Consider the following 26974-nt stretch of genomic DNA (forward strand, 5'->3'; position numbering starts at 1 on the left):
ATCGCTAGCATTTAACTTCATGTATCTCCATGACCTTTCCTCCAGGTGGCATCTTCAATTCCTTCTTTCTAGATCTCCTTCAGTTTTCTAAGTCCACATCTTCACAAAACTTTATTATCATCACTAGATATTCTTTCAGAACACAAGCCCAGTTTCCTCAGTTTAAGCAGAAGCTAATGTTTGATCAACCTTGTAATTAATCGGCATTTCTGTCCCTTGCCTCTTCAGATTTTAAGATAGGTAATCTATGTTTAGTCCAAATGTTATAAAAATTTATAGCCAGTCCCTACCAGTTGTATCTAGTAAGAGACAGACTTGTGCCTATGAGTTTTGGACATGCATGGTGTGCTAGCACTCACAGTCCACGCTATTCTTTCTCAACTATGACAGAAAGCAGTACTTAAACTCACCACACTGTACATACAACTGGTGTTCCTCACTCTTGATTATCTAAATTTGCTCCTGGTTGCCTTTAAACTTCCAATCCAATTCACATATTGTGATCTATCTCATGTAGTTTTTAGCTGTTTAAAAAGGCACTGACAAGATTCAGTTCGAGGCTAGACTTTCTTGTCCCCAAACACATAAGCCACATAATCATAGGTCAGTCACATGTCTAAGCTGCTGTTACCATTTCTAGATATCTATTTAATAAAGTCAGTGGAGAGCAAACAATATCCACACATGCCACTGTTCACCCCTTCACATGGTCAGCTGGATTTGTTCTAGACCCTTGTGTCTGTGTTGATTATATCTTCACTGGCTGTAATGAGAGCCTAGACAGCTTTTATGCTTCTGGACAAGTTAAATTTAGTCTGGTAAGTTAATTTGTGTTGACAATTCAATTTAAATGTCTTGAATTGCATCCTGTCCCACCATCCTACTCTATGTTTATTATATTTTGTCCTTCCCTAGTCTGGATAGAAAGAGGTACCTCTGAAGGATAATTCATTCTACTTGTTTGAGTCTAAAGACACCATTCCCTCTGTCTTTCTTTTAACTGCAAAGACTCTGAAATAATACCTGAAGCTATATAGTCAGTTAGACTGCTGAAACTAGGTGAGACTAGTTCCATTCTGTGGTGAACTGTCCTCCTAGTTGTTTATTTATTTATTTATTTCTCATTCATTTAACTATTTATTCATTGAGTTGTCCAAAATGCATGTGTGTATAAATAAATAAAAATGTGGTTTTGAAGTTTTGAAATGTCATTCAGTATTTTGATTGTTTTTTCTTACTCATGAAGTTTTAGCTTCTAGTTAAAAAAAAAAAAAATGTTTAGACATACAGATAGGTTACACAGACTTGGTAGATTTCTTAGTATGGACACTGTCATCCCATGGATTATTTTACGCTCTTCATAGACTCATAGAATCAACTAGGTTGGAAGAGACCAAGATCATCCAGTCCAACCTAGCACCGAGCCCTATCCAGTCAACTAGACCATGGCACTAAGTGCCTCAGCCAGGCTTTTCTCACAAGCATTCTAGCCCAAGGTGATTTTTTGGTAGGGAATCTGCAAATTATTACAGTTTATAGCAATGCTGCTTTTCCATCTTGTGTGATATATTGATGCTGGGAGACATTTGGATTGTAATTCATAGGACTTATTAAATGTATGCTTGAAAATATCCCTTATGTAAATCCTGCATTAAGTGGAAACAAAATTATTAGTTCTACAGCTTTCTGTTTGTTATGTTTTTGTTTTAAAAGCTGATAACTAAGGATATTTTGTTGAAAGTTCTTGCTGTATCTCTTGTTTTAACAGGCTTCGCAGTTTGTTATTTAGAGCAACTATCATGTTAAAGCATACTATAGACAAGAAATAAAGCCAAATATTAAAGTGTCCAAGAAGGTAAATAATAGTGCTTAAATAAGCATTTCTAAAATGCATGAGTTTGTGTCTTTAAATTCAGGCTGAAATTTGGTTTGACTGCTGTTCTTAAAAAAGTAAGCAATGTCATCTTAGTCTCTGCTTTAGATTTGGTCTCTTCCAACCTTGGTGATACTGTGATACTGTGATATTTCACTGTAATTAGGTATTCTATATCTGCTCTCCTTAAAGGAACATCAGTTCTCTACATACCCAAACAACCTCTTCAGATTACCTTAAGGTCACTACCATAAATATAGCAAGGGAAGAACCACGACCTACATGCAGAGCCAGCTCACTACTGTCAGCACTGCAAACAAAACTGAATTGTGCTGTTTCAGTGATGAGGTTCCAGGGCTCGATCAGAGCTAGGGCCTCCTTCCACACAGGATGAAGGAGAGGAGTAATGCAAAAAGGAGGAGGAATAGCACTAAGGGAGGGAGGGAGGAAGGTCCTGAAGAAAAAGACATTTCTTTCTGTCAGCAGGTAGACTGAGAGAGTTAGAGACAGTGACTATTTCAGTGGGATATCACTAACTCTTACCTCTGATCTGGAGAGCAACAGGTATGCTGAACTTGGGCATGCTGCAGCCCTACTTTTTTGATGCATGACCACAGCCTGCTGATCAAAATGATCATGCGTGTCTGGAGCTGACCCTGTCAGCCTCTGCATGACAAACAGCTGTCCTGAGGGTTAACCATCTTATATTTCACAAACGATTCACAAGTAATCATTTTCTTTTTAACTCCATCTATACAACACCACAATGTTTGATAATGTAAGAATGGAAAGTTAATGAGAAATATTTCCTGAGTGGCCAAGAGAGCCAATGGCATCCTGGCTTGGATCAGGAACAGTGTGGCCAGTAGGACAAGGGAGGTTATTCTTCCCCTGTACTCAACACTGGTCAGGCCACACCTTGAGTACTGTGTCCAGTTCTGGGCTCCTCAATTCAAGAGAGATGTTGAGGTGCTGGAATGTGTCCAGAGAAGGGCAACAAAGCTGGTGAGGCTCCTGGAACACAAATCCTATGAGGGGAGGCTGAGGGAGCTGGGGGTGTTTAGCCTGGAGAAGATGGGGCTCAGGGGGCACTTCATTGCTGTCTACAACTACCTGAAGGGAGACTGTAGCCAGGTGGGGGTTGGTCTCTTCTGCCAGGCAACCAGCAACAGAAGAAGGGGACACAGTCTCAAGTTGTGCCGGGGGAGGTCTAGACTGGATGTTAGAAAGAAGTCCTTGGCAGAGAGAGTGATTGGCCTTGGAATGGGCTGCCCATGGAGGTGGTGGAGATGCCATCCCTGGAGGTGTTGAAGCAAAGCCTGGCTGAGGCACTTAGTGCCATGGTCTAGTTGACTGGCTAAGGCTGGGTGCTAGGTTGGACTGGATGATGTTGGAGGTCTCTTCCAACCTGGTTGATTCTATGATTGATCATCTTATTCTGGAGGCACACTGTAATTAGAGTGAAGTCTCTTGACTTTCCCTGTATGTAGCTTTAAAAATGGTTATAAGTGATTTGAAACTCAAAGTCAGGTGGTGTTAAGTTAAGGTCTTAGAAGTCTTTTCCAACTAAAATAATGTTATGATTCTGTATGCTTTCAGGGTGAGACACCAACTGAAGATCAAGAAACAGTGGGCTTAAGGTGGACCATGAGTTCATGCTTTAAAAGTAACCTAAAACATGAAGCTTTTTGCCTTGGACAAAAGCCAAGCAATGAAGCAGGTTGCCCAATTTTTTTTCTGACACTGTTACCTTTGGTGTGGTCTGACTCCATAACTGACACTGCTTTGAGCATGAGGTTGGACTATAGACCTCAGGATTTGCAACACACCAAGCTGAAAGATACCAGTAAAAGGGGGACTCAACTCTTTCAACTTGCTTACATTTATTGTGAGTGCATTATGGACAGAATCCAAATCAGAGTATTAGGTGCTCCCAGCTTGATTGCTTGAAATCCTAAACTGAGTGCATACTTGCTCAAATTTCAGCATACTTGGACTTAATTTGCTACAGTAAATTAAAACTAAGCAGGCTCTAATGCATGCAAGAGTATCAAAGTTACATTTCATAAGCAGGAAAATGACTGTGAGATTTGGGGATTTGGAAAATGTAAAAGTTGACCCTCAGAAACAAAGAATGTATTAAAACCTAATTATTTTAGTTTTAGCTTGGAGGCTACCAAGAAAAAAATATTACCCAGAGAGAAAAGGTTGTTACATCCTCCAGCACTAATAAGGTAGGTATAAATTGTAGAGTGGATGCCATTGTATTATTCAGAGTGTGATATTCACAAACTGCTATTATGACAGCAAAAATAAATAAGGAAAAGAGATTCTCAGTGTAGACTGTACAAGTGGTAAAGAGAATTGCAGAGTTAATCATACAAAGTAATGAGACAACTTCTCCAAATCTATCAGAGCAGAATTAATTGAGCTAGGTTTATCCTAGGTGTTTCTACTAACTTTTATCTGTGAGGATGCTGTAGGGCATAAATGTTTTCTTTACATTGGGTACTGCTTTTGCTTCTGCCTTTCTAAGGTGCTTTGATTCTTAAAGACTTTGACTCAAAAAGTTTTTCCTTTACTCTTGAAATATTTTGCATAATTATTTGAGAATCATACTAATGAAGCTTGTGGACCTATTTTAAGGCATCAGGAGTGCAGCTAGATTTTCAATGCTGCAATGCAGAAATTCAGCCAGCAAAGGACTGAATGTCAGTCTCTGATTAATTAATAACAAGTAAAGAAACAAACACCTTTATCAGTGAGATATGTGCACTTCAGCCCTTCAAAAGAAGAGGCTTTTATTTGGTTGATTAATTTTTTTTCATTTTATTGCTCATTGGGTTTCTAATTTTGATTAGTTTTCTTATTGGTTATTTGGTCTGTTTTGTAATTTTTCTTTCCAGACTATTCCTCTGAAGTATATTACAGAGTAGCAGTAAATAACTAGGCATTATCTTCCTGGCTGATATATGTCCCTTCAGGCTCCTTTAACTTCACTATGGAGACATGCAGATTCTTCAGGCTGGAAGAGCAGATTTTTGCTCTGACACTTTTACTCCCTGGTTTAATAATATGTTAACTTATTTGGATGTCTACTCTGCTCTGATGAGGCCCCACCTGCAGAACTGCATCCAGTTCTGGAGCCTTCATTACAAGAAGGATGTGGAGATACTGGAGCATGTCCAGAGAAGGGCCATGAGGATGATCAGAGGGGTGGAGCACCTCTGCTGTGAGGACAGACTGAAAGAGTTGGGGCTGTTCAGTCTGGAGAAGAGGAGGCTCCAAGGTGACCTTATTGTGGCCTTTCAGTATCTGAAGGGAGCCTACAAAAAAGCTGGGGAGGGACTTTTTTAGACTATCAGGGAATGACAGGACTAGGGGGAATGGAGTAAAGCTGGAGATGAGTAGGTTCAAGCTGGAGGAGGAAGTTGTTTAGCATGAGAGTTGTGAGAGCCTGGAATGGGTTGCCCAGGGAGGTGGTTGAGGCCCCATCCCTGGAGGTATTTAGGGCCAGGCTGGATGGGGCTCTGGCCACCCTGATCTAGGGTAATCTACAGGATGATTCAGGATCTCTTAAAAGAGGTGAAATGAATTGTCATGTAGAGACTCTTATATCTTCAAAGCAGACTGATGAAACGTAGCTTAAACCAGCCACCTATTTTTCAAGTCGTCAAAGATACATGGAGTGAAGCTGACTATAAAGTTCTTTATTCTTTGAGAAATCTGTGAAAATTTTGCTGAAAGCCTGAAAGGCTTCAATGCTTCCCATTGCATTTTCTAGTTTGCCTAATGAGAACTTCTATATCAGTTTAAAATAGCACTTTTTTGGTCCTTTCATGCTTTTTGTAAAGAAGTAAGCGTGCTTTAACATTTTAGGTGTACTTAGGAACTGAGTAATATAGAAGCATGAGTCTTCTCAGGTCAGCTTTCCATATTGAGAAAATAATCTTACACAGATGTATATTAGAAGCTAAAGTTGTTTTGGTTAAATTCACATATGTTTATTAAACCAGAAGCAGTAAGAAGCGTTATGCAAATAGTCTCTTTGCTGAACTTAGATCTTTAACTAAACCCAGTTTCATAGCTTTTTTCTGTCTAAGGAGTTGATGCCAGTCAGAGACCAATTTTACTGTTAGTCTGATGGTCTTGCTGCACATAAACAGACTCACAGATTGCATTGGGTTGGAAGGAATCTCAAAGCTTATCTTGTACTACTTCCCAGCAGTGAGCGGGGACACCTCCAACTAGATCAGACTGATGTGCTAGTTTGAGGCTAACTGGAATATTTTAGTGAAAGAAATTAGGTTATAGGCTGTGATAAGGAAACAATGGTGATGTCTACCTCACTCATAGGCTTGCTGAGATGTATAAAAACGAGAACACAAAACAGGGATAAGACGGTGTGTCAGTGTGTGTCCCCCTTGCAGTTGGTGCCTGTGTAGCCCCTGTGTAGCCCAACTAGTTCTACTTCTAAAACCCTTTGCCAATGCTCCAAACTCACCTTGAATGTAAGGTCTGGGGTAAGGTAGAGGGGTGGAAAGAAGGTGGAAGTGTGGTTGGGAGCCCCTCCTGGGCACTCTGTTTCTGGGAGAGCTGTTGTGTTTCTATATTACCTTTAACTTGTGCAATTTTGTACATAGCTGTATATATTGTAAATACCTGCTTGTATATTGTGCTAAGCTGTAAATATAAAGCTTCATTCCTTAACTACCAGATGATTGAGTCTAGTCTGGGTGATTTCATAAGAGAAGGGGGAGCAGGTAACTCCCAAACTGTCACAACTGCCCAGGACCACATCAGATTTGATCTTGAAGGTCTCCAGACCTCTCTCAACCACGTCTCTGGGCAACCTGTTTCAGTGTTTTACTATTCTCATTGTAAAGAATCTAACCTAGATCTGCACTACTGCAGTTTAAAACCACTGTCTCTTGTCCTATCACTATAAACCCCTCTAAACAGTCCTTTCCTAGCCTTCCTGTAGGTCCCTTTCAGGTATTGTAATCATAGAGTTGCTTTGGTTGGAAAAGACCTCTAAGATCATCAACTCCAACTGTTAGCCTAACACCACCATGGCAATTAAATCATGTCCCCAGCTGCCATGTCCACACGGTTCTTGAATGCCGCCAGGGACAGTGACTCCACCACCTCCCTGGGCAGCCTGTTCCAATGCCTGGCCACTCTTAAGCAAAGAAACTTTAACTAATCTCCAACTTAAACCTCCCCTGGTGCAATTTGAGGCCATTTCCTCTTGTTCTATCACCTGATACTAAGGAGAAGAAACCAATTCCTTCCTCACTCCAGTCTCCTTCCAGAAAGTGTCAGAGAGCAATGAGGTCTCCCCTCAGCCTCCTCTTCTCCAGCCTAAATGACCCCAGTTCCCTCAGCTGCTCCTGGAGGAGCCTGGGTTTTCAAAAAGCACTTTTTTAGCCAAGTGTGAAGTCTAAGATGTAGTTAAAAGATCTACCAGACCGAACAGCTCCAATTCTTTTGCCCTGTCTCTGTAGGACAGGTGCTCCTGTCCTCTGGTCATCTTTGTGGCCCCTCCTCTGGACCTACTCCATCAGGTGTTTTGTCCTGGGAGTCCCAGAGCTGGGCACAGTACTCCAAGTATGGTGTATTACGAGAGCAGAGTGGCAGAATCACCTCTCTGATTCTGCTGGACATGCTTCTTTTGATGCAGCCCAGGATACAGGTTGTCATCTGGGCTTCCAGTGACAATTGTCAGCTCATGTCCTGCTTTTCATCCACCAGTCCCTGCTGACATGCACAGCAACATTCAAAATAGCATATTGTACATCTTCAGAAGCCTGAATGTTAGTTTGCAAATTGTGAATATAAGTTCTATGTTAGTTGACTAATGCACACTGTGCTTGAGACTTGTTCAGCTAATCAAATGTGGGCAGGGATCAACACAGAGTGTCACCATCTTTCTACTTGGAAATTCAGGGTCAGATCTTATTGAATATGCACAATGCTAAAAAAAAGCATGGTCTTGTTGGACATCTAATCAGCAATTATTCATGTCTTTCTCAGCATAGGGACTGGACAACTAAGAATCTCTTTTGCATCTTTTATTGAAGATGATTCACTGTATGCAGAGATGATTCACTTGAGCTCAAGACCTACTCCCTACCAATAAGATGTGCAGGATCAGGCCTGAAGAGCTTCATTTTGCTCAGAAAGGATATAAACAGTGAGTCTTCTGTCTTCAGCTCTTGGGATGCTTCTATTTCTATGCCACAAATGCTTCCATTAGAGAGTAATGATATCTTGTAGGAAAACTGCAGGTCTTTGGTTCCTGTCACAGGAAAATTTCCTAGTGATGTTAAAAGGGAAATCATGCTGCAAATGTATGCACAATCTCTAAGAGATATTCTTCAAGTCTTTTCAGTTATTTTTTTTATCTTGACATTTTCAGCCTAAACTTGACTTGTATCTTTTATATACAAACATCCTTATGCCTTTAATTTTGCTATAAAACACCTTAATAAGAAAGAGTATATATACAATGCACGTGATTTAGCTCTGCCTAGATGGTTTTGCTTACAATCACTAGTTATATTCCTCCCAAATTACCTGAGGTCAGTGCAATGAATGCTGTTGCCTCCAGAGAACTGAAACCAAAAAAACACAGTATAATGCAAAAAGAAGATACTGCTAAACTTACTCAATTTCTCTGAGTTGTGTAAAAGAACTCCTCGGTAACAAACTCCACAAAAGATAAAATCTCTAAATGAGTCATCTGCACTTTCAAAATGTGAAGATGCTTTATTTGGATGCCCCTGCCCCCCATATTTATAGCTTTCCTAGTGCTTTAATCCTTTCTTTCATAGTCTTGATTCTTCATAGTTGCCACAGCTCTGCGTATAGTAAGATAACAAACAGTAAGTGTGAGTGGTGGGTAAGAGGCTGCTGAACCATTTTGGAAGGTGCACATCGAAGTCAGCTCCCCCAATTTACATATCTCAGTTTGGTTTTACCACTCAGGAGTGTGTAGGTGGCTTTGGAAGACTGCACAACTGATCTCTACAAGAAAGAGGAGGTTCTCCTGAACAGCAGGTTGCAATATCCATGGCAGTTGCCTACCTTTTCCTCATTGACTGAGAATGGACAGTGGCACCAACTGACTTTTGAGTTTCTGTAACATTTGGAAATGAAAAGTATGAGCTACTCCTAGGGCTGAGACTTAATTACTTTAACTGTATTATTTCTGCACTTCAGGTGTCAGTGATGTTGCTATCATGTCAGTGGTGTTGCCTATATCAGGAACTGTGTGGCCAGTAGGACAAGGGAGGTTATTGTTCCCCTGTACTCAGCACTGGTCAGGCCACACCTTCAGTACTGTGTCCAGTTCTGGGTTCCTCAATTCAAGAGAGATGTTGAGATACTGGAACATGTCCAGAGAAGGGCAACAAAGCTGGTGAGAGGTCTGGAACACAAACCCTGTGAGGAGAGGCTAAGGGAGCTGGGGGTGTTTAGCTTGGAGAAGAGGAGGCTCAGGGGTGACCTCATTGCTGTCTACAACTACCTGAAGGGAGGTTGTAGCCAGGTGGGGGTTGGTCTCTTCTGCCAGGCAACCAGCAACAGAAGAAGGGGACACAGTCTCAAGTTGTGCTGGGGGAGGTATAGGCTGGATGTTAGGAGGAAGTTCTTCCCAGAGAGAGTGACTGGCATTGGAATGGGCTGCCTAGTTTGGTAGTGAGGTTGCCATCCCTGGAGGTGTTGAAAAAAAGCCTGGCTGAGGCTCTTAGTGCCATGGTCTAGTTGACTGGATAGGGCTGGGTGATAGGTTGGGCTGGATGATTTTGGAGGTCTCTTCCAACCTGGCTGATTCTATGATTCTATGATTTATGATATTCTTAAAGGTGCAGACAAAAAACCTCTTGGATGGAACAGCACAGGCTACAAGGAGCCTGGAGCAGACAAGTGAGGCATTGTACTGCAACAGACTGGAAGATGTCTTGGTATAGGTAGGGTTGAACTAGGTAGAATCACAGAATCACAGAGAGTGGTATTATTTCCTTTATATAAGTTGCTTGGTTTTTTTTTTTTTCAAAATTACTGTATGAATAACGTTTCCAGAAAGGTGAAATCCTATCTGAACCTTCACTAATTAATAACTTGGGAGTCATTAAATATTTTAATGAGACATAGTCAACTGCTATCTGTAGAATGGACACAGATGGCAAAGCAGTAAGAAGAAGAGGTATGAAAGAAGTATTATTGTGTAGCCATGGAAACAATGTCTCTTTCTCTCCCTTTCTTCCTTCTCTCTGCCTTTTGGGTTCAGCAACACTGCACATCATTAGGGTGTCTGCCTCTTCTGACAATGGCAACTTTGCAGTGTCAGTCAGTAAATCTTTACATCCATTCATGCTGTCAGCATTCAGTGATAGAAAGCCTGGGGAAGATGTGAGATGCACACCAAAAAGGCTTCTGTAATGTGACAGTCTAGTCACATATTGTTATGCAACTGCCAATTTTGAGACTCAATTCAATAAAGAAGAACAAAATGGAACAGGTTGGGCTAGGCTTTGTTCTGTTAGTGTGGTTTCTAAAGTTAATTTCAGCGTTCGTGCGAGTTAAAACTCTCAGAAATGAGACTTGACTGTGTAGGAACATAGGCAAGCACAGCACAAATGGAATAAGACCATGGCTCAGCTCAGTTTTGTTAATCTGCTGTAGTGAGGCATTAGTATGGGTGTTTAATTGTGCTAAACTGGGGGGTGATATGCTTTTGAGCTGGAACAAAGAAAGAAAACGATAAACCCTTTGAATGTCAGCTATTCTTACACACGGCCGTTGCTATGTGTACTAAGAGCTTTTATTTATGCCTTGCAAAATGCCCCATAATTATAAGAAGCTGAAGCAGAAACAAAAAGGGTGAGTAAAAATAGAATAGAATTTCAGCTTAAAAGCACTGAAAGAAAATTCCAGCATGAGCTCTATCCTTACTCTTTTCCCTTCAGTTTCAGCAGTAATTAAAACAATTCCAAATGCCTTATTTAACTCATTTGTCATTAGAGATTGCAGAAGGGGGTGGAAGAGCATGAGTTTATGGATTTTCCATGTAGAAAGGACTAAATGACATATTTATTACCACAAATTTGGGTGGTTTTTTTAGCCTCGGAGAAGTGAGAGGCACAAAATAGCACCATAAAAGACAAACACCTTTTAGAGTAGTTACCAGCTATTCTAATAGAAGAAAAGGAGTAACTTGTGGCTTGATTTACATAGGCAAATGCAGGAATACATTCCCTCTCTGGACTGTATATACCTCTTACACTGGGTAGGGGGGAAGCACGCTTTCTGCAGGACCTGCTCAGACTTCTTTCTCTCTGGATAGGAGAGAGTCTCCTTAGGAATGGATGTGCTCCTGAGGGAAGTGTTCCTTCTACCTCAGACCTGGGAGGGTGCCAATGAGACAACGTCTGAGTCATCGTCTGCTTCTTGATGACCCTCTGGGTCGGAGAACACACAACCTAATAACCCCAAAAGCACTGATTTATCCCAAAACATAAGCCTAAATAAGGCACAGGACAATTCTCATAGATCAAATTACCCTGCATTTATGACCTGATGAATCATAGGTCAGTATCTTCTTCTTGCCAAGGGCCAATGGGAGTGGCATGTTCTGTAGATCTTCAAGGACAAGCCATGATCCAGGAGCGGCTCCTGGAAGCCAGTGATGGTATGGAGTGCAGGCTGGTGCTGGACTTGACATGTTACACATTCTGGTATGATCAGTGATGGTTGCCTGAGTAGTCCCTGCTGACACTCCCTTAGGGATCTGGATTACAAAACAGTAAAGCAACCCACATGGAGCTACACTGTGGGATGCTTGCTCAAAAAGAATGTTTAAGCAGCTCGCAAAGGGATCTCTGCTTCTGGACTTCACTATGGTGCTCTGAGATCAAACTGAGAAATAAGAACTACCAGAAAAATTGTTGGTGAGAATCCCTTCCATCCAAAGGCACATTTTTGTTCTTCTGGACAAAAGTAATTCAAACTCTTATGCAAGCTTTTAGTCAACCTATAGCTTAACACTTGTGCATTTCCTTAGTATGTTTTTGCTACATAGAGAAGACAAAACACCATAGAACTTATGAAAAGTTGGCTGTTACGTACTTAGTTTACATGATCACACATCCAACTTGGTTTTGTTCCTCAAACACTTGGATAACTGGTCTGTGGGAATCACAGTTTTCTCTGATACGCTTGTGCCAATTACAACAGGCTTTGGGTGTTCTTTAATTGTTCCATCAGACTACAGCAGATCCCAGTCTCAGTTGATAGAGGTACACTGTTAGGTAGGAAATACCTTGTTATCTGAAGAAACTTAATTACATACAATTTAAAAATCAGTATATAAAGCTGACAAAACAGATGTGGAATTTAAAAAGCTGATATCTAATATGATTATGCTCAGTTGACTGCATAGAATCATAGAATCAGTCAGATTGGAAGTGACCTCCAACATCATCTGGTCCAACCTAGCACCCAGACCTATCCAATCAACTAGGCCATGGCACTAAGTGCCTCATCCAGACTTTTTTGAACACCTCCAGGGACAGATCCCAGTCTCTCTACACTTGATTCTCCTACATAACTGTCACTTGAAGCAGTGGTAGATGGAGTCTATGCTTCTAGCAAGAGAACAAGGGGACACAGTCTCAAGCTGTTCTCGGGGAGGTCTAGGCTGGATGTTAGGAGGAAGTTCTTGCCAGAGAGAGTGATTGGCATTGGAATGGACTGCCCAGGGAGGTGGTGGAGTCACTACCCCTGGAGGTGTTGAAGAAAAGACTGGATGAGGCACTTAGTGCCATGGTCTAGTTGACTGGCTAGGACCAGGTGCTAGGTTGGACTGGATGATCTTGGAGGTCTCTTCCAACCTGGTCGATTCTATGATTCTATGATTCTATGGAGTTTAAAAGCAATCTTGATTAATATGTATGTTTTCAAGATATTAACAGATAAAATATGGTTGGTTTTTTTTTTTTCAATTTGATGACCAGGATGTCACATGGGATAGTGTCAAATGCTTGTCCCCATGGAACAGTTGAAATATATGTATTTGGATGAGGCTAAAAACTTTATTTGATATCTCAAGTATTATCGATGCTATGAAAAAAAAAATCAAATCCTAAAATGATTCTAAAATGAAAAGTTTGATTAGATTTCAGAAAATGTCAAAATGTAACCCATGACATAATAAGAAGACTTAACTCAATGTTTTGTCTAGGTTAAGTGCTATCTAAATCAATTATTCTTGTTTTGTTCAAGCTTTCACCTTTGAAAGTGGAGCAATTTCTTTTGGAGAGTTGCAAGATAAGAGTCTTTAAATGGCAGAGCTTTCTTGCACAACTATAAGGCTGGCTCAGGCCATGCTATATTTATTTCCCTGTCATACTCTTTTTCTTTGTTTTTGGGTTTATTGGTTGTCTTTTTGTTTTTTTCCTTAGCTTTTTAAAACAGTGCTTTTATCCACTAATGCAATTTCACAGGATCAGATTCTGGTACTGGCTTGCAGCTCATATGAAACAATTATGTGCAATGCAGAGAAGCCCTGGGGAGCTTTGAGCAGAGTCCTTTCTGAATAACTAAACAGAGCAGGATATGTTGCAGTGGATTCATCTTTTACAAAGCTGCTATGATACACACAGGTCAAAATTTGTCTTGTATGGATGCATTATAGCTTCATTTATATATATGTATATACACACACACACAAAGAGTGCTTCACAGGAGCAGTTCTGTTAAGCCTTCTAGAAACATCAAAAACATAAAGGCTGAAATAAAGTGTACCCCAAAGAAAACTACCTCATATTCTCAACATTATCTGCCTGATAATCACTGAGCTTCCAGAAAAGGATTTGTGTGCATGTTTTAGGGATGTGATTTTCTTGCATGTTTTCCAGAGGATAGATATGCCAGCACCCTAAATGGTAGCCAGAGCATAGAGCACTAGGACACTAAAGCCATTAAAGAATAAGTGCCAGAAGATGCAGGTGTGCAATAAATTATATCTCAAGATGAGGCATCATCTGCTGCTCAGAAGAGTTTTCATGCCATTGGTGATGACTGGAACATCATCTAGATTTGTGGGATGTTCAAATCTGCCCAGGGTGTCAAATCAGATCCAATTTTTCTACCAAATACTTTCAAATCCATGGCTTTTTTTGCAAAGAACATCTTCCCCTGTGGGTAGTCTGAAGGTCTAATTTGGGCCACTTTGGGCTTGGTCAAGATCTGAGTTCCTCAGACACAAATGTGTCCTCTGATTCCTAAAGAGCTTTTGAAGACCAAATGGTCACTTATGCCTTCAGCTAGGCATTGTGTGGAAGTTTTGTGAGGTATATCAGTAATTCACTTATAATTTTTTCTTTAAAACCATAATTCTGTACAGAGAGTTTAAGAATTACACTTTGCTTGCTTTCCTAAGAGCTAGCTCTCAAAATCCACTGAACTGGTTTGTTACTCCTCATTTTTTTCTGATTCCTCACAGTTCTCCTGTATGCCTGATTCAATGCTATTGCTTCTTAGCTGCTATTGTAATTTATCTGCTAGCTCCTGTCTTGTAGACCCACATAGCCATATGCACTTCCATTGGAAAAGGTGGGGAATAGCTATCCAATATGTAATGGGAATGGGAAAGAGAAGGGAGTTCCTTTCCCACATACATCCTGCATAGCACTGAGCCAAAATGGATTAAGCCATTTCACTTTTGGTTTAAACTGACAATTATGTGTATAGTTTTCTGAAATGAACAAAATCTGCATATAATGACAATGAACATCTCCCCATGCCATGAAGCTGATTTGTACTGATAAAAGAAATAAAACTAAGTCCATCAGGACAGCTAAGCAAAGACACTAGCCTGTCAGTTCTCCTGAGTTCTTCATAATAGATAAAGAAATGCTGGAAAAGCAAGAATGAGTTTATAGCACAGAAATATCCCTACAAAACCAGTAGATGCAGTTCTTAGTGTAGTGCAGCCTTTTGCAGATCACAGACACTAACATCTAACACAGGGGCTGGACTGGATGATCTTTTGAGGTCCCTTTCAGCCCCTGACATTCTGTGATTCTGTGATTGATTACCATCAGACTCTGTGGCAAACCTTAGTAGGTACTTAGAAGCCTTGGTGGGCTGCCACAGGGTACAGAGAGTTTTGAATGCATTGTCCTCCAGCGGCAGCTGCTAGTAGCTTTTGTGTTTCTTTCGAGTTAAAAGCATTATATAACTTCTGTCTAATACTAAGTTTGAACTGCTAGTCATTTGACAAACGATAAGTCATTTCCTATTTTCATGTGGGAGTTGTTTTCTGTGATAACATGCTAGCAATTACCATAGTCAGTAATGATTTTAAAATGCAGGAAACCTTTAGTTGCATCTTAGATAAACTCTTTAATTCCAATCGCACTGTATGATAACACATTGCAAACAGCAGATGTGTGATAGCAAATGGAACATAACCTTTGCCCTTAGATCAAAGTAAAATTTCAAGAAACTTCTCAGAGTGAAATATCATAGTTTTAAAAATACAGGACATATTTGGAATATATTATTCTGTCATATAGAATCATAGAATGGTCTAGGTTGGAAGGGACCTCAAGGATCATCCAGCTCCAGCCCCCTGCCGTAGCCAGGGATACCTCCCACTAGAGCAGGTTGCTCAAGGTCTCATCCAACCTGGCCTTAAACACCTCCAGAGAGGAAGCATCCACAACCTCCCTGGGCAACCCATTCCAGTGTCTCACCACCCTCACTGTTAAGAACTTACTTCTAACATCCACTCTAAATCTCCTCTCTTCCAGTTTAAACCCATTACCCCTTGTAATAATTTTCACTTGATAGGGAAGTTGATTTGTAAGTAGTTTTGATAGATTTAAATGTTCAGAATAAAGCAACACAGAAGCAGGAATCACCAGTCAGAAAAAGCAGAAAAGACTTTGCAAAATCACTCTAGTTCACTGCAACATAACCAATAAATGAAAAAAACCTTGTCCAATCTCTTTCTGATTCGTCACATTTTGCTATCACTTTTCCCTAAAGCAATATTGCCTTTGAGAAAGGTAAGATGGGAAAATGTGATAGATTTTGAGAAGCAAATTTGCTCTGTTTGGAGCTGTACCTGTCAAACCACAAGTGTCTGCAGGATGAGATGTGCTCAGGATATTTGATGCATGATAACTTTGGTGCTTCTTGTCTCTACGCAGTTCATGAATCAGTCACCTCTGCTGTGCTGTATGTTTATCCTTTGTAATCTCAACAGCTTGTTCCCAATATTAGGAAGGTTAAATTCTGAATATGAAACAATTAATTCTGATGTGTGTTTGGTGGGGAGTTGCTCAGGGAATGTGAACAGATTTTGGAAAAGCAGTGCCTCTTCAGGATGACATGATGTAATGACAACGATGTGAAGTGAAAAGTTGGAAGAGGAATAGTGGCTGAAAGGGTTCTGACTGCAGAAGATAGCTCGTCACTGCAAAGGACACAATGATGCAGAACCAGGAACAGACAGATGAGTTAGGAGCCTGAGGTACAGAGAGTGAGGAATAAAATGATTCTGAGAAAATATTGCACCTTGGTGTTGCAGCCTTACAAAAATTCAGAGAAGGGGTATCAGCTGCTGGTCAGCCTCAGCATATAATTGGCCTGTAAGAGAGTTGAGGAGCACATGTTTCAGAGCCAGCCTTAATCACGAGACATCACTCAACCAGGATGCTCTAGGCTCTCCTGCTTTGCTACCTGTCTCACTTCTCAGGATGCTTCTGTCTGCAAAAAAACAGGAGAAAACCTGCTGTCACTAAGGCACCCTTGTAGTTGTGTTGGATTATGCAGTTAGTATGTAAGTCTCCACATCCACAGTTCTCAATGAAAATGTAGCCTGGAATATCATTATCATTTCAAGGTTCTCTGTGTTCTAGGACTGAGAGGTGCATGAATGTTTTGCTTATCCATACAAATTAATAACCCTGGATGGGTGAGTCAAGCAACAATTCATAAATCTGTGTATTGCTCCATGACACTGTAATTCATCAAATAAAGTGTGGATGGAAAATAACCAGTCTTTGAGTTGCAGCTCACTGCCTCTCTAACAAGGATGACACTGTCTTCTAAGGCTTCTGATACCTTATACATAGAGGTTTGCATTTCAGACAGACCCTTCATTCTGTGATGATATTGATGAGTGGGTTTCACGAAGGGAGGTTATCCTCTCATCTAAACAATACATTGGGGATTTAAAAATCGATGCTGAATGTACTCTATAACTTTCCTAAATACTGCTTGATTGCTCATCCTTCTCACAACAAAGAGTGATTGACTGACCACTGGCAGAAGGTTGATAGACAATCAGTCTGAGTCTCAAGTGGTGGCTGCTCGGTAATGTACTGCAGAATGCTGTAAACAAGGAATGTAGCTGCTTGTAGGGCGGTGTGTGGCCCAAAATTATACTGCCTTTCCAGTATAGCTCCTGACTTACTCTTAAGAAGATATAGAATCATAGAATCATAGAATCAACCAGGTTGGAAGAGACCTCCAAGATCATTCAGGCCACCCTATGCCCCAGCCCTATCCAGTCAACTAGACCATGGCACTAAGAGCCTCAGCCAGGCTTTTCTTGAACACCTCCAGGGACAGTGACTCCACCACCTCCCTCAGCAGCCCATTGCAATGCCAATCACTCTCTCTGGGAAGAACTTCCTCCTGACATCCAGTTTAGACCTCCCTCAGCACAACTTGAGACTGTGTCTCCTTGTTCTGTTGCTGGCTGCCTGGCAGAAGAGACCAACTCCCACCTGGCTGCAGCCTCCCTTCAGGTAGTTGCAGACAGCAATGAGGTCACCCCTGAGCCTCCTCTTCTCCAGGCTGCACACCCCCAGCTCCCTCAGCCTCTCCTCACAGGGCTGTGTTCCAGACCTTTCACCAGCTTCATCGCCCTTCTCTGGACATATTCCAATATCTCAACATCTCTCTTGAACTGAGGAGCCCAGAACTGGACACAGCACTCAAGGTAATTGAAGCACTCACTACTCAAACAAGGGATCAGCAAGCAAATGAGGTTAGCTAGTGTGAAGTCCACTGATAGTCCATGTCAGCTTCAAGCCAGCTCATGCTTTAACTGAGTCAGCAAAACTAATGTACAAATGGGTATGGACACAGCTATGGCTTGGAAGAAAGTTATGGTCTTCCAAAGACAGCTGGATGTACTTTTCCTCAGTCTATAAGGATCTTGCCATTTGTTTTAAGACTTAGGAACCTTGGAATATTTGGACTCGAATTCACTGGTTACCTTTATCTGTAATGTTTAGGACTTTTAGGTTTTCACAAGCTATTAGGTGAATAAATGAATATAGACTCCCTAAGAATTCTGAGAGAGTTAAAAACATTGTCAAAGTTCAGACCACATTAAGTGGAGGATAACAGGCTTTCTGTTACAGCAAGGTAATTTCAGAGAGCTGAAACTGAATTCAGTAGATCCAAAAGCAATTTACCCCTGTGACAATGACAGAAAAACGGTATACAATTGTATTGTAGCTACAGTACTAGAAAAGATGACTTTATTTGTCTGCAGTTTGAATGTATAGCATTTGTTGGCTAGTTTTTCAATGTCCCTCTGGAATAACACGAAAGTGCATTTGTGAAACAGGAGCTCCTGGCAAACCACACACAATCACACAAAAGAGGGCAAAAAATAGCACTGAGAATGCTACACTCCCAAAGGTGTATAGGATAAATATACCCAGTGGAAAACTGATCAGAAAGTGCTTCTTATAAAGGGGATGATTAGTCGAAGTCACTGCATTGCTATGCTGAAGTAAACTACTCTCGTTTGTTTGTTTGTTCCCTAACATTCAGGAGTAATTGAGAAACAAATTCTAAATGGATGTGATGGTTTGGGTGTTCCCCACCCCCACACTTTAGGAATCACCCAGACTAGTCTCAGACGGCTCTGGGAATATAAATGAAGCTATTTACGTACAGCTAGCACAATATACAAGCAGATATTTACAGTATATACAGAAATAGACAAGGTAAAAGGTAATACAGAAACACAACTCCCCTCCCAGAAACCTGAGTCCCCAGGAGGGGCTCTCAACCACCCCTGCACCCTCCCCCTGCCCCTCTCAACCTTACCCCAGTCTCAAGGAAGAATGGAGGTTCGGCCAAGAGGTTAAGAAGCAAAGGTGAGTGGAAGGTGAGGTTAGGGAGATGCAGCTCAGCCAGAGCCCAGCCAGAGAGTGCAGCGAGTGTTATCTAATGTTTACCTTCTTCTCCAGCAAGACTCTGAGGGAAGCAGACATCACCATTGTTTTCCTTTCACAGCCTATGATCTAGTTCTTCTCACCAAAACATTCTAGCTTGCTTCAAACTAGCACAATTGAAAAGCATAGCAAGACATGATAACGTTTTTGTTAATCCCAGTGGATAAAGAATATAAACAGCTTGACTTTCTGAATTTCCCTTCACATGTCACAAACCACAAAACAAAAGGTATTTTACCTTAAGATTTCAGCCCAGAGGGAAAGTCCCTGAGCTGGCCAGTGTAAGATATAGTTCTTTCTTTCATCTTTTCTGCTGTTCTTCTTTTGTTTTTGTTACTTCTGTTTCAGATGTTGTACTTAGATAACTTTACATAACTGAAAATGATTAAGTAATATGTTTACTTAAGACTCTTAATCTGTTTGTCTTCTAAAATATTGTCCAATGATTTCATAAGGAGTTCATCCAACCCAGAGGTGTTATTACCATCCTTTCCATCTCTGCTGAATATGTTGTGCTGAAAAACATTGCAGTCCACTGAGTTCTTTCTTTTTCCCTTTTACAGTGCCATAAATCAGAGTTGTGATATTTGTTGTTGTGTTCAAATCGACAGAGAATCCATTTAACTTTCACCCTCAAATCCTTCACTGTAAAGCTGTGGATATTTCATAACATCCATGGTGTCAGACTATTGCCTTTTCCTTTTGAGCATCACTTGCTGATTTCTCTGCTAGATAAGCTCTACTTGTTTTATAAAGGGCATAATCTGTGTCTTGCAGTTTGTTTTTATGTGCTCTTTCCAAAACTGAGTTACAATATTTCCACAAAAAATCCTGGGCTGAAATATGACTGAAGGATTCCAGTTAAAACAAAATGCACTTGTCAGCCTAAATGATTTGCTGCAGTGTTTGTTCCTTCATTACACACTCTTTCCTTTAATCATTATTATTTTATCTTTTTTTAAAGACTCAGTTCCATGCTTCAGTGATAACAATCATAACAATCAAGGATTCAGTAAGTCCTCCCAAAGTGGAAAAAATATATTAGGTGCATTTTAATCTAAGACCTTTCATGGTCATAGAACTGTAGAATCAACCAGGTTGGAAGAGACCTCTAAAATCATCCAGACCAACCTATCCCCCAGCCCTATCCAGCCAACTAGACCATGGCACTAAGAGCCTCAGCCAGTCTTTGCTTGAACATCTCCAGGGATGATGACTCCACCACCTCCCTGGGCAGCCCATTCCAATGCCAATCACTCTCTCTAGGAAGAACTTCCTCCTAACATCCAGCCTATACCTCCCCAAGCACAACTTGAGGCTGTGTCCCCTTGTTCTGTTGCTGGTTGCCTGGCAGAAGAGACCAACTCTCACCTGGCTACAGCCTCCCTTCAGGTAGTTGTAGACAGCAATGAGGTCACCCCTGAGCCTCCTCTTCTCCAGGCTAAACAACCCCAGCTCCCTCAGCCTCTCCTCATAGGATTTGTGTTCCAGGCCTTTCACCAGCTTTGTCGCCCTTCTCTGAACACATTCCAGCACCTCAACATCTCTCTTGAATTGAGGAGCCCAGAACTGGACACAGTACTCAAGGTGTGGCCTGTCCAGTGCTGAGTACAGGGGAAGAATAACCTCCCTTGTCCTGCTGGCCACACTGTTCCTGATGCAGGCCAGGATGCCATTGGCTCTCTTGGCCACCTGGGCACACTGCTGCCTCATCTTCAGCTACTATCTCCCAGTACCCCCAGGTCCCTTTCTGCCTGGCTGCTCTCCAGACACTCTGTCTCCAGCCTGTAGTGCTGTTTGCGGTTGTTGTGACCAAAGTGCAGAACCCTGCACTTGGCCTTGTTAAATCTCATCCCATTGGCCTCTGCCCACCCATCCAGCCTGCCAAGGTCCCTCTGCAGGGCTCTTCTACCCTCCTACAGATCAACACCTGCTCCTAGCTTGGTGTCATCTGCAAACTTACTGATCATGGACTGAATCTCCTGGTCCAGATCATCAATAAAGATATTGAACAGGACTGGGCCCAGCACTGATCCTTGGGGAACACCACTAGTGACAGCTGCCAACTGGATGTGGCACCATTCACCACCACCCTCTGGGCCTGGCTTTTCAGCCAGTTCCTGACCCATATCAGAGAGAATCTGTTACAGTTCCACATTAAATGAGCTGTTTAACATCAAAAGTTTTCAACGTTTTAAATGCAGATTAATAAAGCAGTTTTGAGTTCCAAGCGTTCCGAATTCCAAAGATGTGCAGCTCAGCAGGGAGCTGAGCTGAATTTCTAGATTTCAAAGGACAGTGAAAGAGCAGTCTCTTTCCAATCTTGCCATGTATTTAAAACAGTCCTATGAGACAGATAGGTTTAATCGTGGATGCCAAATATGATTAACCATGGTACATTTATGGTTACAAATGTACTGACATTTGTGCTACAAAACACTTTTAGATATTGCTGAACTGCTGATTATGAATTGAAATTCAGGTGCGTAGAGTCCCTTTGCTGATTTCATATGTTGGTTCTCTTAATGAATTGGAGCTAATGAGTGTTTTCCATATAATTTTAATTAGCATTAAAATTGTTGTTCATTCATTCACTTATTAAGCCAATGCCTTCTGGGTGTTGGACCACGAAAAATTACATCCTTATCTATTTGGGTTTTGTTGTGGTAGCCCTGATAGGCCCAAAGTAGGCTTATACAAGTCCTGCCTTGACTAGGCATATTTTTCTGCTCCAACAGAGAGACGAGCGTGGGAAACAGACACAAAAGAACCTGGAGCCGCTGAGTCTGCCCAGGGTCCTGTGGTGTAAGGTACACACACTTAGCTTGTGCCTGCCTAGTGCATGGCCTATGCTTTTCCCAAATGAGGGAAAAGTGAGCCTGTGGCTTTGCCTAACATAGTAAGGTTTGGCTAACTGCCATCCTGATTGGCTATTCTGTGTCCAAAGGGCAATTCATCTCAGCCCACATTGATAAAAGGAGATATGCAGGTGAACAACCTGCTTTTGCTTCCCTGCTTTGCTACCCTGCTCTTTGTCTGCTCTCTCTGCTGTGCCCAACTGTGCTGCTATTGCACACTGCCTTATTGCTTGCCTGCTAAACTCCACTGCCACGAGTTACCAGGAGCAGACCCTGGATGCCTGCATGTGATTGGCCTGTGTGGCCAGCTGACATCATGCTGAGACTGCACCACATCTGCCTCTACACCTGAAGGTCCTGCCTAGAATCCCTGGACATATACACAGATCATCCAGAAGAAGCCAGGAGAAGAAGGTCAGAGATTATCTGCCTCCTTTCCCCAGAAGCCAGGAAGATTCAAGCCTCAACGTCCAGCAAGACAGAGTCCCCTGAAAGCATTTGGGCACTGTCTGGACTGTGGCTATCCCCCGCGAGGGTAATAATAATAATCTCTGAGTAAATGCTCAGTGTCTCTTTGTAATTCTCTATTGCCCTCTGCCATAGAGCAGAAAGAGCTTGAGCTCATCTACTGTGCAAGCGGCATATTGCCTGCAAGCAGCATTTGACCATGGGAAACTTCTCTTCCATTTCAATTAATGTTTATATATTTTGCTGTTTATTACTAGATTTAGATATTATCCATAGAATGTTTCCATGACCATGTAAGAACAGAAATATTATTAAAATTAGTGGTGGGGGGTGGTGAGAGTTCTGAATAGCAAAATTAATAAACAATATTAATGTTGGAAACTATCATCTCACATCAATTAATTTCCCCTCCGCAACAGGTTTATGTACTGACATTGTCACACAGCCTGTGTCACAAACCAGACTTCAGTTCCACTAGCCTGTATTAAAAGAGAGTTTGAAAATGTATTTTCTTTCACAAAGATAAAATCAGAAATTTCTTTTTCATCTGAGTGAAACCCTCCATTTGTGTTTAGTGTGTGGACTGTGTTATTAAGTGAAGAAGGCAAACAACAACAAACCTATAGTGTATGATAACAATAAGATATAGAGATGAAACATTTAAGTGGATCCATTGTAGGTACTCAGATCACTCAGCTCCCTGTAGCCAAGTCAATCTGTGATTGTCACTTGTTTGGGTGATTTAACTTGCCTAGCTAAATCATCAGATGATTTGCATCGTTCTGTGTTTCATTGGACAAGCAGAACTACTAAAGCAATATGGAACATGCTTGGCAAAGTATGTATTTCATCATGATTATGCAGATCTTTACCACTTTATCTGGATTAAGAAAATGAGCTCCAGAGATACTGTATTTTCAAATGATATTGAAAGGATCCCTAATGCAGAATGCAAGTCTCAGTTCATTAATTGTCACTGCCACGAGGACCCCTTGCAGGTTAAGGTGTTAAAGAATGCAAATGAAATGCCTGAGCACTTTGGTGAGATTTTCTTACTACTGGACAAAATTTCATTAGCTGACAAGGGACTTCATGAAGTATTTATCTCAATTTAAATGTTAAGATTTGTAAGTGTAAATGCATTTTACCAGGTCTATTTGAGTAATGACTTTTTCCCCCTCTAGGGATTCTGGTATGCAGCAAATGTTAGCTTTCATGTTAACATGGAGTTACAGGGAAACAAGTCTCCAGAAGTGGGTGATAATTTTTGTATGATGTCTTGAAAAATATCAACTGACAATGCAGTCCTCTGTATTGGTTACTGAATTAAGCTCTGAAGGTTCAGTCACTGTTTTGTCTCTAACTTTGACCAGAAGTAGATGCCCTCCCAGGCTCCTTTTTTCATATCTGGAACATCTGGAGCTGGTTTTACACGAGATGCCCTCTCATGTTCTCCCAGGCTCCCTTTTTTCATATCTAGAACATCTGGAGCTGGTTTTACTTTCTCTACTCATTGAGAATGCATTTCTAAAAGGTGTTAGGAACTGTTAACGATTTGCCAGCAGTATTTTTCTTTTCACCCAGAAAAATTGGTGTCACTAAAAGACAAAGTATATATGAAGTACAGAAATACACTCAGTTTAAAGACATGAGGACAATGTATATGACATAGAAGACAGAAAATATGTACAGGCCCATAAGGACCAACAATTGTTGAAAAGGCTGTCATTATGCTGATTTATTTGGGGAAATTAAGAAGGCAGAAATTACAAAATATGTAGCTAATTTTATTTATGGAAAGCCCCACCCACAACTATATACTAATTAGTTAAATTTGGGTTCTAATTTGGTTGGGAAAATCTTCACAAAGATGCTTATGGGCAATTCATTCATTTAGGAGAATCAGGAAGTTGGAGAGGTTTAGCCACAAAATGGCTTTGCCTGATTTACAAAGAGGCAGCCTGGAGCCCTAGGGAAAGTCTATGCTACTCACTGTGGTAGGGTAGAAATGTTGAGATATTCCCTGGCTCCTTTGTGGCAGAGTTGGAACTGCTTGGACATTGAGAGGCTTCTAGATCTTCCCAGGGTCCTGGGAAAGAGGCGGACAATCTCTGACTTGATCCTGGTTCCTCTTGGCACAGAAGTCTGCAGAGGTGCAGGCAGGATCTCTTGCAGCTGTGCAGAGAGCACCATGGCAGGGGCACTTCTTGCCACATCATGAGGCACTTAATGCCTTTTCCTGGGAAACTTGAGGCACTTGAGTTTCCAGGTAGTTCAAGTCTGAAACAGCAGGGCTAAGCTGGTTTGAAGCATGAGGCAGAGCAGAACATGTTGTCCAAGAGCAGTGAGGAAAAGGCAGCAAGGCAGAAGCAGCTCCACTGCTTGCAACTTAGCACCATTTATATTATCTGCCCAAGTGCAATGGCTCCTTTGGCCACAGAGATTCACCAGTCAGAATGGCTTTTGCAAAACTGACCATATTAGGTGAACCCAGGGCTTGGTCACCGTTATTCCAACAAGACACCAACAAGTACCTAAACACCTGTGGGTACCTGTTTATCACTTTCTGAGGGGACATAATGGCCCAAGCCTTTGTTTTCCCCCTGCCCTTGCTTCCCCCATCAGCAGAAGGGTAGGGCAAGCCAGGACATCTAATAGGCCTATCAGCCTTCCAGGACATATGCAAACAGCTTTTCAGAGATTGGAATGCTGAGAGCTTTTTAAAATAAAAATCCATACCTGAATGCTTACTGGCTTCAGGCTTTGATTGGTCATCAGACCTGATCAGGTAATGCCAACGTTTTATTTGTTTTGCTGCTGCTTGCTGTACAGTTACTGTTCCAGTATTGTCATTATCTTTGTAAGATGCAAGCTGCTCATCAAAGTCATTCAAGTCTACCATGAGTGAAAGAAGGAAAAGTGTAGTAATGATGATGTTAACAGGTCAAGGTATTCATTGGTTTGCAATAGAAGCCTGCAATGACGGCTAGAGATGCAATGAGCTGTTACTGCATTTAGTAACTTGGATTTTTTCTTCCTTTAGTTATCCTCCCTCTACTTTCCTCAATAGCAGGAATAAACATATATTGTTTACAGCACTCATTCACAAAGGCCTCCACAGTTTAATCATGTGTAAAAAGCTGGGCCTTCTCTCACAACCTTTTTATAAGTGATTTAAACTATCCTCTTGTATTAATGCAGAAGATGCAGAAGAAATTTTACTTACATGACACCAGGTCAGCTTTACTTGAATTTGTCAATAAAGATTTAGTAAGCAGAAAAAAAAAATCAGGAATTTGATTATTGGCTTTGGCTCATCTGCTGCTGATTGATGGATGGGTAGTTGTGTACTTATGTGTTGCATCACTGAAAGGACACACATTGGAAAACTTGCTTTTTTGAATAGAAAATGAGATAAACTCTCTTCAGTAAGCAATATTTGTACATCTTAAGAAAAAGCATTTGTCTGAGTACTGCAGTGTGCTGCACACTGTTAACCTCTGTCATCATTTTAGACACTGTCTGTCAACAATTCGGTGCATTATAGCCAAATCGCTCCTTCAAAGCTGCCATCAATGCACAGTACTTTCTTAGGTGCTGGGAGGTTAACAGAAAGCTGACAAAAGATTCTGGTCATGCATGACTTTTACAAAGATAGAGTTGGCTGTAGACATTCTGTAGATATGTACTTTAACCTTTGTATTGACAGCACGTTGTGACAAAGTGTAGAAAACCCATCACAGTCTTGGCGACCTCCCTGCTGCGCGATGTGAAAGCCACAGGAAACTTGAGCTGCTGTGCCAGTGACAAAACAATGTCTTGCAATATTTAAGTTCCACAGTAGTATTTTAACAAGATTGCTTAGAAATGTTCCCATACAATTTTGTTTTCTAGCTTTATGAAAACGTAATTTTAGTTTTATTAAACCATTTTTTCCCCAAGAAATTGCACATCTATTTGTAAAGTGCTTCTAAATCTCATTTCAAAGAAATAAAACCTTGTGCAGGTGCACAGTGTCCAGACATCCCTACAAATTTAGGCAGTGGCAACTCTACTTTTGCCTACATGTCAAAATAGTAGCAAGCAAATCAGCTGCATTCCCAAAGATCCTTTAGTGTAAAAATTAAAAAAATAAATAAATGTGTTTTGCACCAGAAGCAGAGTAGAGAAGAAAATATTTTCCAGATGAGAACTGGCTTGTATTTCATGAGCTAGGGCATGAACATAACTGGCCCATATCTATAGATAATCAAGCAGATCATGATGGATCTGTGATATGCATGATGTCAGAATAGATATAAAATGTTTTCATCACTGTTAATCTCTGGTTGAGTATGAATTTACCTATCATTAGCTGACACACCTTTAGCATAGCTCCTCAAATATGTCAGTGGTAAAAGAAGAGAACCACCAGATAATTTCCAGAGTAACCCTTTTCATATAGCTAGGTCTGTCTACTGCTGGCATTGAGGTCTGGCTAGTAGGAGAGCCAACAAAACATG

The 26974-nt window shown here is 41.1% G+C and overlaps 2 long non-coding RNA genes across 2 annotated transcripts in view; both read left to right on the forward strand.

The window, feature by feature from the left end:
* The window catches only part of LOC135177152 (uncharacterized), a 149374-nt gene that overhangs the window by 23108 nt on the left and 99292 nt on the right, over positions 1 to 26974 (forward strand). The gene's annotated exons all lie outside the window — the stretch shown is intronic.
* On the forward strand, positions 3482 to 6564 carry LOC135177151 (uncharacterized). The gene is made up of 3 exons (XR_010302953.1): positions 3482 to 3593; positions 4033 to 4107; positions 4780 to 6564. It is a non-coding gene; the product is annotated as an uncharacterized LOC135177151 (long non-coding RNA).

The sequence above is a fragment of the Pogoniulus pusillus genome, chromosome 7, assembly GCF_015220805.1.
Source record: "Pogoniulus pusillus isolate bPogPus1 chromosome 7, bPogPus1.pri, whole genome shotgun sequence".
NCBI classification, from domain to species: domain Eukaryota; kingdom Metazoa; phylum Chordata; class Aves; order Piciformes; family Lybiidae; genus Pogoniulus; species Pogoniulus pusillus.